Genomic DNA, 12,601 nt, shown 5'->3' on the forward strand with positions numbered 1-12,601 from the left:
TTACCGATTTTTCCGACTTTTTCGACTAGAGTCGCGTCTCGCCGCTCTCTCGAAAGTCTCACCTCCCCGTCGACGCGATATTCGCGTTCCCAGCTAAATTTATAGGCCGCGCGCGGCCGTACTTCGTCCGAGACGAGTCCCGGGGCCGCGGGACGACGCCGAGAGCGGAGCGCCGATATCGCCGCCGTCGAGTAGGTATTACTATATACGGGCATAAATACGTGCGTCGGAGGGTCCGATTTTTTTTCGCGAATATCGCGTTTTCGACGTCCGGGGGTGGCGGAGCCTGTCGTCCGCCGCCCGAAGCGGTGGGATCGCCGGCTCAAAAGCCCTCCGCGGACGCCGGGACCGCGTTCGCGATTCGCCGGGACGGCGAAACCGCTTAAGAGTCATAGATTCGACACAACTTTTCAACTCGGTAGGTAGGTAGGTAGGTAAGGCGTCGGTGCGGTTGACCCGGGGGTCGTGGTTTCGATGCCGGCCGCCGGGAATTTCGTAAATTTGCGGCGGCCGTGATATTTCGGAATTTTTTTTTTTCGCGTTTTTTTTTTTGTCATTTTCCTTTCGCCATCACTTTCGCCTTATCGTGATATACGGATTTGACGAAAATTTGACGTTTTTTTTTTTAAATTCGAGTTTCACCCCTTTTGAAGACGTCGGACCTCCCCGTCGAAGACTTATTCGCGTTCCCCGCTAAATTTATAGGCCGCGCGCGGCCGTACTTCGTCCGGTACAAGTCCCGGGTCCGCGGGACGACGCCGAGAGCCGAGTGCGGAGAACGCCGCCGTCGAGTGGGTATTACTATATACAGGCATAAATACGTGCGTCGGAAGGTTCGATTTTTTTCACGAATATCGCGTTTTTGACGTCCGGGAGTGGCGGAGCCGGTCGTCCGCTGCCCGAAGCCGTGGGATCGCCGGCTCAAAAGCCCTCTGCAAACGCCGGGAGAGCGTTCGTGATTCGCTGGGACGGCGAAACCGCTTAAGAGTCATAGATTCGACACCGGTTTTCAACTCAGTAGGTAGGTAGGTAGGTAAGGCGTCGGTGCGGATGACCCGGGGGTCGTGGTTTCGATGCCGGCCGCCGGGAATTTCGTTAATTTGTGGCGGCCGCGATATTTCGGAATTTTTTTTTTCGCGTTTTTTTTTTTGTCATTTTCCTTTCGCCATCACTTTCGCCTTATCACTTTTGACGAATTTTCAAAATTTCTTCAAAATTCGTGTTTTAAACGCCTTCGCGCACCTCGGACTGCCCCGTTCGGACCTTATTCGCGTTCCCCGTTAAATTGTGAGGCCGCGCGCGGCCGTACTTTGTCCCGTCCCGTCCCGCCGAGGCCGAGACGACGTGCGATAGGAGTGCCGCCGTCGCCCGCGTTTTTCGATAATTTTTTCGAATAGTCGAGTTTTAACCGTTTTGGAAACGTCTCACCTCCCGTTCGCGACTTATTCGCGTTCCCCGTTACATTAATAGGCCGCGCGCGGCCGTACTTGAATATTTTAGAGCGCCGCGGCGTCTTACCGATTTTTCCGACTTTTTCGACTAAAGTCGCGTCTCGCCGCTCTCTCAAAAGTCTCACCTTCCCGTCGACGCGATATTCGCGTTCCCAGCTAAATTTATAGGCCGCCTGCGGCCGTACTTCCTCCGGGACGGGTCCCGAGGCCGCGGGATGACGCCGAGAGCCGAGTGCGGAGAGCGGCGCCGTCGAGTGGGTATTACTATATACAGGCATAAATACGTGCGTCGGAAGGTTTGATTTTTTTCGCGAATATCGCGTTTTTTACGTCCGGGGGTAGCGGAGCCGGTCGTCCGCTGCCCGAAGCCGTGGGATCGCTGGCTCAAAAGCCCTCTGCGGACGCCGGGAAAGCGTTCGCGATTCGCCGGGACGGCGAAACGGCTTAAGAGGCATAGATTCGACACCAGTTTTCAACTCGGTAGGTAGGTAGGTAGGTTTAGGCGTATGTGCGGATGATCCGGGGGTCGTGGTTTCGATGCCGGCCGCCGGGATTGGAGATAATTTGCGGCGGCCGTGTTAATCCGGAATTTTTTTTTCACGTTTTTTTTTTTCGTTATTTTCCTTTCGCTATCACTTCCGCCTTATCACATTTAGTGAATTTTTTCAAAATTTCTTCAAAATTAGTGTTTTAACGCCTTCGCGCACCTCGGACGGCCCCGTTCGGACTTTATTCGCGTTCCCCGTTAAATTGTGAGGCCGCGCGCGGCCGTACTTTGTCTCGGCCCGTCCCGCCGCGGCCGAGACGACGTGCGATAGGAGTGCCGCCGTCGCCTGCGTTTTTCGATAATTTTTTCGAAAAGTCGAGTTTTAACTGTTTTGGAAACGTCTCACCTCCCGTTCGCGACTTATTCGCGTTCCCCGTTACATTTATAGGCCGCGCGCGGCCGTACTTGAATATCTTAGAGCGCCGCGGCGTAGAGAACGATAGCGAAAAGCGGGGCGTCGTCGCCGTCTTACCGAGTTTTCCGACTTTTTCGACTAAAGTCGCGTCTCACCGCTCTCTCGAAAGTCTCACCTCCCTGCCGACGTGATATTCGCGTTCCCCGCTGAATTTCTAGGCCGCGGGCGGCCGGACTTCGTCCGGGACGACGCCGAGAGTCGAGTGCCGATATCGCCGCCGTCGAGTAGGTATTACTATATACAGGCATAAATACGTGCGTCGGAGGGTCCGATTTTTTTTCGCGAATATCGCGTTTTCGACGTCCGGGGGTGGCGGAGCCTGTCGTCCGCCGCCCGAAGCGGTGGGATCGCCGGCTCAAAAGCCTTCCGCGGACGCCGGGACCGCGTTCGCGATTCGCCGGGACGGCGAAACGGCCTAAGAGTCATAGATTCGACGCCAGTTTTCAACTCTGTGGGTAGGTAGGTAGGTAAGGCGTCGGTGCGGATGACCCGGGGAGTTATGAACAGTTATGAACGTTGTCCGCGATTCGACGCAGTCGGATTGCATACCTGACGAAGTTACCCAGCCGTCGCACATTGTCCGCTATCCGACGAAGTCGGATTGCCTACTCGGACCACTGAGGTGACTGACCTGCTAGACACCCTTAAAAGACGATTGCTATATGATTTGCATAGAAGCCCGAAATGTTTTGAATTTTTTTTCACGTAATTAATTTTTCCGTTTTTGGTGACAGTTATGAACGTTGTCCGCGATTCGACGCAGTCGGATTGCATACTTGACGAAGTTACCCAGCCGTCGCACATTGTCCGCTATCCGACGAAGTCGGATTGCCTACTCGGACCACTGAGGTGACTGACCTGCTAGACACCCTTAAAAGACGATTGCTATATAATTTGCATAGAAGCCCGAAATGTTTTGAATTTTTTTTCACGTAATTAATTTTTCCGTTTTTGGTGACAGTAATGAACGTTGTCCGCGATTCGACGCAGTCGGATTGCATACCTGACGAAGTTACCCAGCCGTCGCACATTGTCCGCTATCCGACGAAGTCGGATTGCCTACTCGGACCACCGAGGTGACTGACCTGCTAGACACCCTTAAAAGACGATTGCTATATGATTTCCATAGAAGCCCGAAATGTATTGAATTTTTTTTCACGTAATTAATTTTTCCGTTTTCGGTGACAGTTATGAACGTTGTCCGCGATTCGACGCAGTCGGATTGCATACCTGACGAAGTTACCCAGCCGTCGCACATTGTCCACTATCCGACGAAGTCGGATTGCCTACTCGGACCACCGAGGTGACTGACCTGCTAGACACCCTTAAAAGACGATTGCTATATGATTTGCATAGAAGCCCGAAATGTTTTGAATTTTGCATAATTTTTTTTCACGTAATTTATTACTTAATTTTGCATTTTTGGCGACAGTTATGAACGCTGTCCGCTATTCGACGCAGTCGGATTGCATACCTGATGACGTGACCCGGCCGACGCATATTGTCTGCAATCTGACGAAGTCGGATTGCCTACCCACACCACTGAGGTGACTGACCTGCTAGACACCCTTAAAAGACGATTGCTATATGATTTGCATAGAAGCCCGAAATGTTTTGAATTTTTTTCACGAAACTTATTACCTAATTTCGCGTTTTCGGCGACAGTAATGGACGCTGTCCGCGATTCGACGCAGTCGGATTGCATACCTGACGACGTGACCCGGCCGTCGCATATTGTCTGCTATCCGACGAAGTCGGATTGCCTACCCACACCACTGAGGTGACTGACCTGCTAGACACCCTACCCTTATTTTTACGGTGAACGTCATTTGAGGTGACTGACCACCTAGACACTCAAAAATATACGACGGCTATATGACTTGCATGGACGCCCGAAATGTTACAATTTTTTTTCATGAAACTTATTACCTAATTTCGCGTTTTCGGCGACAGTAATGAACGCTGTCCGCGATTCGACGCAGTCGGATTGCATACCTGACGACCGGCCGACGCATATTGTCTGCTATCCGACGAAGTCGGATTGCCTACTCGGACCACTGAGGTGAATGACCTGCTAGACACCCTTAAAAGACGATTGCTATATGATTTGCATAGAAGCCCGAAATGTTTTGAATTTTTTTTCAAGTTATTAATTTTTCCGTTCTCGGTGACAGTAATGAACGCTGTCCGCGATTCGACGCAGTCGGATTGCATACCTGACGAAGTTACCCAGTTGTCGCACATTGTCCACCATTCACAATCCACTATTCTTATCATTAACCCAGAATCCTTATCAGAAATCCAAAATCCTTATCACTAATCCACCATCCTTATCATAAATCCACTTTTCTTATCAAAATCTAAAATCCTTATCACTTAATTTTTTCACAGATCCCTATCACTAGACCTCTGTATCACCCATACACCGCGTCGGCTTCGGTTGACGACCAGACCACAAGACCACTGCGGCATCCGACATCGACAACACTCCTCACCAACAACGGGGGGTCTGGGGGTCTCCCCCAGCGACGCTCGGAGAGCTAGTCTTATAGTATAAAACAGAAACCCGAGGGCGCCCCCTATGGCGTTTTCCCGTACCAGCATAGAGGATAATGGAGGGAAAACAGAGAACCCGCCAATGGGACGGTCGGGACGCGGCGGCGGAGCCGTCGCCGCGCTATCACTTCCGCCTTATCACTTTTCACGATTTTTTTCCAGATTTTCAAAATTTCTTCACGTTTTCGAGTTTTACCCCCCCGGGGGTCCCCGGGCGGCCCCGCTCGGACCTTATTCGCGTTCCCCGCTAAATTTACGTACCGCGCGCGGCCGCACTCTTTTCCCGGCGGGCCCGCCGCGGTGGCGATCACGTGCAGACCGAGCGCCGCCTTCGCGCGCGTTTTTTGCCTTTTTTTTCGAGAATTCGAGTTTTAGCCCTCTTCGAGGCATCCGCCCTCCCCGTTTGCCCCTTATTCGCGTTCCCCGTTACGTTTATAGGTCGCGCGTGGCCGTACTCGAATATTTTAGAGCGCCGCGGCGCAGAAAACGATAGCGGAAAGCGCGGCGTCGTCGCCGTCTTACCGATTTTTCCGACTTTTTCGACTAAAGTCGCGTCTCGCCGCTCTCTCGAAAGTCTCACCTCCCCGTCGACGCGATATTCGCGTTCCCAGCTAAATTTATAGGCCGCGCGCGGCCTTACTTCGTCCGAGACGAGTCCCGGGGCCGCGGGACGACGCCGAGAGCGGAGCGCCGATATCGCCGCCGTCGAGTAGGTATTACTATATACAGGCATAAATACGTGCGTCGGAGGGTCCGATTTTTTTTCGCGAATATCGCGTTTTCGACGTCCGGGGGTGGCGGAGCCTGTCGTCCGCCGCCCGAAGCGGTGGGATCGCCGGCTCAAAAGCCCTCCGCGGACGCCGGGACCGCGTTCGCGATTCGCCGGGACGGCGAAACTGCTTAAGAGTCATAGATTCGACACGAGTTTTCAACTCGGTAGGTAGGTAGGTAGGTAAGGCGTCGGTGCGGTTGACCCGGGGGTCGTGGTTTCGATGCCGGCCGCCGGGATTGGAGATAATTTGCGGCGGCCGTGTTAATCCGGAATTTTTTTTTCACGTTTTTTTTTTTCGTCATTTTCCTTTCGCCTTATCGGGATATACGGATTTGACGAAAATTTGACGTTTTTTTTTTTAAATTCGAGTTTCACCCCTTTTGAAGACGTCGGACCTCCCCGTCGAAGACTTATTCCCATTCCCCGCTAAATTTATAGGCCGCCGGCGGCCGTACTTCCTCTGGGACGAGTCCCGAGGCCGCGGGACGACGCCGAGAGCAGAATGCCCATATCGCCGCCGTCCAGAGGGTATTACTATATACAGGCATAAATACGTGCGTCGGAGGGTCCGATATTTTTCGCGAATATCGCGTTTTCGACGTCCGAGGGTGGCGGAGCCGGTCGTCCGCCGCCCGAAGCGGTGGGATCGCCGGCTCAATAGCCCTCTGCGGACGCCGGGAAAGCGTTCGCGATTCGACGGGATGGCGAAACGGCTTAAGAGTCATAGATTCGACTCCAGTTTTCAACTCAGTAGGTAGGTAGGTAGGTAAGGCGTCTGTGCGGATGACCCGGGGTCGTGGTTTCGATGCCGGCCGCCGGGAATGTACATAATTTGCGGCGGCTGTGTTAATTCAGAATTTTTTTTTTCACGTTTTTTTTTTTCGTTATTTACCTTTCGCTATCACTTCCGCCTCATCACTTTTGACGATTTTTTTCAAAATTTCTTCAAAATTCGTGTTTTAACGCCTTCGCGCACCTCGGACCGTTTTGGAAACGTCTCACCTCCCGTTCGTGACTTATTCGCGTTCCCCGTTACATTTATAGGCGTAGAAAACGATAGCGGAAAGCGCGGCGTCGTCGCCGTTTTACCGATTTTTCCGACTTTTTCGACTAAAGTCCCGTCTCACCGCTCTCTCAAAAGTTTAAATTTGTTTAAATATTTATTTTACCGGGTCCGCGTCCCCGTTCGCCCACTTATTCGCGTTCCTCGCTAAATTGATTAATATATTTACTTGGAGGTATATTATATACCTACTTGGTATATTTTTTTTATGCGTTTTTGTTTTTCGTCGGGAGTCGCGTTTTACCCCCTCCCTCTAAAGTCTCACCTCCCTGACGGCGCGATATTCGCGTTCCCCTCTAAATTTACCCCCGCCGGAGCGAAGACGTTAAGAGCGGACGGCCGAGATCGCCGCCGTCGCTTCGTTATTACTTATAACCATAGGTATACAGGCATAAATATATGCGTCGAAGCGTTCGATTTTTTTTCGCATATTTATAGAGTTTGTACAGTGCTGTTGACTTTATATACAATTATATTTGACTACGTTATATTATGACATATTATACATATATCTATATATATCGATTAACAGGGAAGTCAGTTGGTAAATTTAGATGTGTGGATTTATTAATTCACATAGGTAGGTATTTTTCGGTATTTATTGCTTAGGTTAAAATATATTATTCATTAGTCATTAATACAATTTTTATATTACACCTTAAAGCGAGATATTTGGTCGAGTTGATTCAATAGCTACCTATGAGCCTACCTAGCTCACACCACGAGCAGTATGTGCTTTCGACAATGTTGTCCGTGAATATCCACACTATAATATTTGTTGTGGTTGTTTTGCGTAATTAATATACATAAGTATGTGTATATTGTGTGTTTGTGGGTATGTGTGTGTGTGTGTGGGTGTGCAATATATCACTGCAATACCACGTAGTTGTTACAGTATGACCAGTAGATTATGATTATACGCATTCGTCCTCGGTGGTGTGGCGGTGTGCGGGGGACAACTTTAGCGACGCGGTGCGCGTCCGTGTCATCCAACGTCATCTTGTGACCGGCGCTCTCGCAACGCACGTCTACGAACACAGAAAAATCTATAAAGTGATAAAGTTTGTTGTTTAGAGCTTTTCTCTGTGTTTTGGTGTGCTTTGTTTTGGGCGCTTTTCATACCGGTGAGTACAAGTCAAGATAGGCACTATAATATTCAGATTACCTTTTCCGCACACACGTGTATTCGCGGTAGCGCGTGCCGTTTAACTACTTACACACACATCGTTTTCCGTTATTTTGACCACGTCGCTTTTTTTGTTTTTGACACCGCAGTTTCATTGTACTTTTTTAACTTTTTTATAGCCGCATTCGTATTGACAATTATCAATTGCTCTGATCGACGTAAGCCCGTTGGCCGTTTCGGCGCGTTACCATTGCGGTGACTATTATTTACGTTTTTAGTCGCTTTAGCATATTTTTACGCAAACAGTTAGGTGTGCTACGACGAGCTGGGTATGTCATTTTTCACATTTTCCAATTTTCTCTTACGTACACTACAATGTAAGGTGTATACCTATTAATTCTAAAAATACCACACGAGTCGCGTAGGTACATCAACACTGATAACAGACTGATACCGTCGTTATATTCGATTACAACGAGTTTTTCATATTATTTACTATTTAGTATATTTTACTTTTTACTTATATAAATCTTATAAATCAGATAATATAGATTTATTGAAGGAAGTAGGTTATTATAACCTGTTCGTGATGTCTTTAGGCTATTCAATATGGTCAAACGCTGCATTCTATGCGGAATCGTGGACGACATCAACGGCGTTTCAGTACACGGGTATTTACGATTTCACACAATACGTCAATGAATATCAATGTAATAAAATCAATAATATGTCACCTTTAGATTTCCGAACGACGTGCGTCGTCGTCTTGAGTGGGTGGCATTTGTGGTGGCCCAGGGTTTTGCTGTGAACCACGCCTCCAAAGTGTGTTCAAGGCACTTTATTCCGGGTTCTGACTACCTTGTAGGAAATGCACATCGCCGCCGTCTGTTGCACACAGCAGTGCCGTCTTTGGTGAGTATAAATTTTATTATGGTGGACCTCAACACTGTCACTATTACTGTCATGTACTCCCATAAGTTTAATGTAGGTACCTACTGTGTATTTCAAACTTGATTTAATAACTTAACTCAATGACATTCAACTATTTTGTAGCAACATACAAGTATACTACTAAACATAATAAATAGGTATGTACTACGGTTCTGTAACAAAGGTCATGATATCACATTGATATACATTTTGATCATTTACAATATGGGATTGACTTAATATAGTGTTTTTCAGATAGTGGAACCCACTTTTTAAACATCATTCTGCAGTGCTAATTTCATTTAATTTGTTCAAGTTTATTCCATAATGTGTAATTATCAGAGTTAATCCAATGACAATAAGTAGTGTCTTACTGCTGTTCAACATTTTAATTGGATATTAAACACTGGGTAAAGCTTATTTTAATACATTAACTAAAATTATTACGGGTATATTGACTTAACCTAAACAGAGTGCTTGACGTTTTCTTACATGAATTTACATTTTCTTAATATTACTACTACACAAAGTATTACTTGACTACTTGACTACTAATGTGTGGTAAAAGGTCATGTTAAACTGCCATCTCATACACAATTGTAGGTAGTGTGAGTTACAATTATCTCACTTTGTTTCAAACGTTATTTAATTCATCAACTTTTACTACGGTGTGCATTAAAATATCACATGTGTTTATTATTTCAATATACCCATGTGCCAGGTATTTCATAGCGGCTAGGTACTGTTTGATGCTTTACCAGACTGCAAACCATTTACAATAGGTACTTGCATTAAGTTATTGTTGTTGGTTAACATTCTGTGTTAAATTATACTCTTATTTTGTTATTGCTTTTATTCTTTAAACAATTACGAACAACATTGCTGTTTCATTGCATATTAAACACTGGGTCAAGTTTATTGTGATTCATTAACTAAAACAAATAATTATTTTGTTAATGTTGTTCAGTTGGACTTTTTTCACTTCAAAATGTCATGTTAAACTGTATATTATCTACTCATACGCAATGGGTAGTGTAATTTCCAGTTAACTCACTGTATTTTCACTTTTATTATGGGTGTTTACAACCAATAAACAAATTGAAATAAACAATGGGTGTATCATAAACCTTAAATTATCATGCAATTTCACTTATACAGTAAGATGATTTCAATACTTTCTTGACTTTATTTGTATGACTAACTTTGTTTAAAATAAAATATGTACACTGTGCACCCTGTGTATTATTTGATAGGTGTACTTAATTTTATCACATTGAAGACTCTTTAAAAAATAATTTTAATCATATCATGTATGCTTCTATTAGTGTAACATAAACCTTATATTCAACTTATCATGTGATTTAATATAAATGCACTTATTGCATATGACACTTACTGTTAAAGAGTACAATACATTTTTAAAATGTAAGTCATTGTCCACTCATACACAATTGTAGGTAGTGTGAGTTACAATTATCTCACTTAGTTTTAAATATTACCTAATACATCAACTTTTACTACGGTGTGCATTATCATGTGTTTATTACAGTGGCTACAGTTTGATACTTTACTAGACTGCAAACCAAATCCAATAGCCTACTTGCATTCTGTTTTTTTGTTATTGCTTTTATTCTTTAAACAATTACGAACAACATTGCTGTTTCATTGCATATTAAACACTGGGTCAATCTTATTGTTTAGGTTAGGTTAGGTTACCTATATAATGTTGTTCAGTTGGACTTTTTTCATTTCAAAATGTCATGTTAAACTATATATTATCTACTCATACGCAATGGGTAGTGTAATTTCCAGTTAACTCACTGTATTTTCACTTTTATTATGGGTGTTTACAACCAATAAACAAAATACTTAAACGTTTCCTCACACTGTTCTTAATATTATTACTACTACTACTCACTACTTATTACTGACCTAGGTTTAATCTCCTGTAGTTTGAGTTACAATTATCTCACTTTATTTTAAATGTTACCTACTACATCAACTTTTGTGCATTAAAATGTGTTTATTATTTCAATTTACCCATGTGGGCGGTATTTCACAGTGGCTACAGTTTGATACTTCACTAGACTGCAAACCAAATCCAATAGCCTACTTGCTGTGCTGATGGTTTATAATTATCACATGATTTTATAACTAATTTTATTTCAAATAAAGTGTGTAGGTACACTGTACTACCAGTACGAAATGACAACAGCAAAAACATTCTATAAACCTTATTGCCAATATTTGATATAGTTATGGCGTTCAATATACAGCTCACTTCATTCAACCAAAGTTTTAATTTTAAGTTTAAATTTATTTATTTCACTGTAACAAAATTCAGTATACCTACTATTACCTACCTATTCAATATACCTACTGCAGTGTTATCATAAAAGATTGTATTAAGGTTAGGTTAGGCAGGGCTTGTATATAGGTGTGACTTGATCACATTCAGCTAAACATTATTTTGTAACTATTTAAAAAAAAATTTGAACCAAAACATGTATGCTTTTATTTGTGTGACATAAACCTTATTTCATATAAATTCACTTATTGCATATTATAGGTACCTACGCTTACTGTCATAGATAGCAATAATTATTGTAGTTATTATTATAATTATATAGAATTATCAATACAATTGTACCTACTCTAAACTCAACCTAACTTTTAGGTGCTTGGGGACGTCGAGATGGAAGAGAGGGAGGACGTGGAGATCGTCGGCGTCCCAGTGGAGGGTGTGGAGTACGTGGAAGTCGTTGGTGTCCCAGTGGATGTAGGGGATGATGTGGAAGGAGTGGAGGTGGTGGAGGACATGGAATTTGTCGAGGTCCTGATGGAAGGTGTGGAGGAAGTGGAGGACGAGGTAGTCCAGATGGAAGTGGTGGAGGACGAGGTGGTCCAGATGGAAGTGGTGGAGGACGTGGAATTTGTTGAGGTCCAGATGAACGGAGGGGATGACGTGGAAGTGGTAGAAGTCCAGATGGACGGAGGGGATGACGTGGAAGTGGTAGAAGTGCAGATGGACGAAGTGCAAGCGGAACTGGAGTTTGTGGACATGCTCGACGAGTTGCAGCCAGACGTCGACGAAGAGGTCAGTAAATATGTCTTACTTATAAAAAAAACCATAGATAAATTTATCATTTAAATTGCAGTTCCGACCACTTGCCGTGGGTGAACAACCCCGAGGGCGTGCGCCAATAATTGACAGGCCGGCAGGCGTGACACACCCGCTTCCAGAGCAGCACAACGCGGGCGCGTTAAACAGAATCTGCACACAGTGTAACGCCCGCCACTTCGAAGGCGAGGTTGTGGGCCAGGGTGCCAATATGCACTTCTCCACTTGCTGTAACAACGGTCAAGTGACCGCTGCAGGACAACACGCGTTGTTGCCCGCCCCTTTTGTACTAATGAGTTTGTTGATTGGAGATTCACAGGATGGTCGTAGATTCGGAGACGACATTCGCCGGTACAACAACGCCCTGGCATTCGCTGCGTTTAGCTGTGGCACAGACGACAGGCGATTGCGAGGGCGTGGACCGCGAACGATGTGTATCCAAGGCCAAACTTATCAGAGGATAAATAATGACGTGGCCGTTGACCGAGTAGATGCCAACTACTGTCAGTTGTATTTCCTCGAGTCAGCAGAGGCCAACGCCCGCCGCGTTGGGATGGCTCTGCAGAGAAATCATCGTGAACTGTCCGTAGTTGTGATGGGACTATTGGACGGTTTTCTGC

This window comes from Metopolophium dirhodum, chromosome 1 (assembly GCF_019925205.1).
Source record: "Metopolophium dirhodum isolate CAU chromosome 1, ASM1992520v1, whole genome shotgun sequence".
NCBI classification, from domain to species: domain Eukaryota; kingdom Metazoa; phylum Arthropoda; class Insecta; order Hemiptera; family Aphididae; genus Metopolophium; species Metopolophium dirhodum.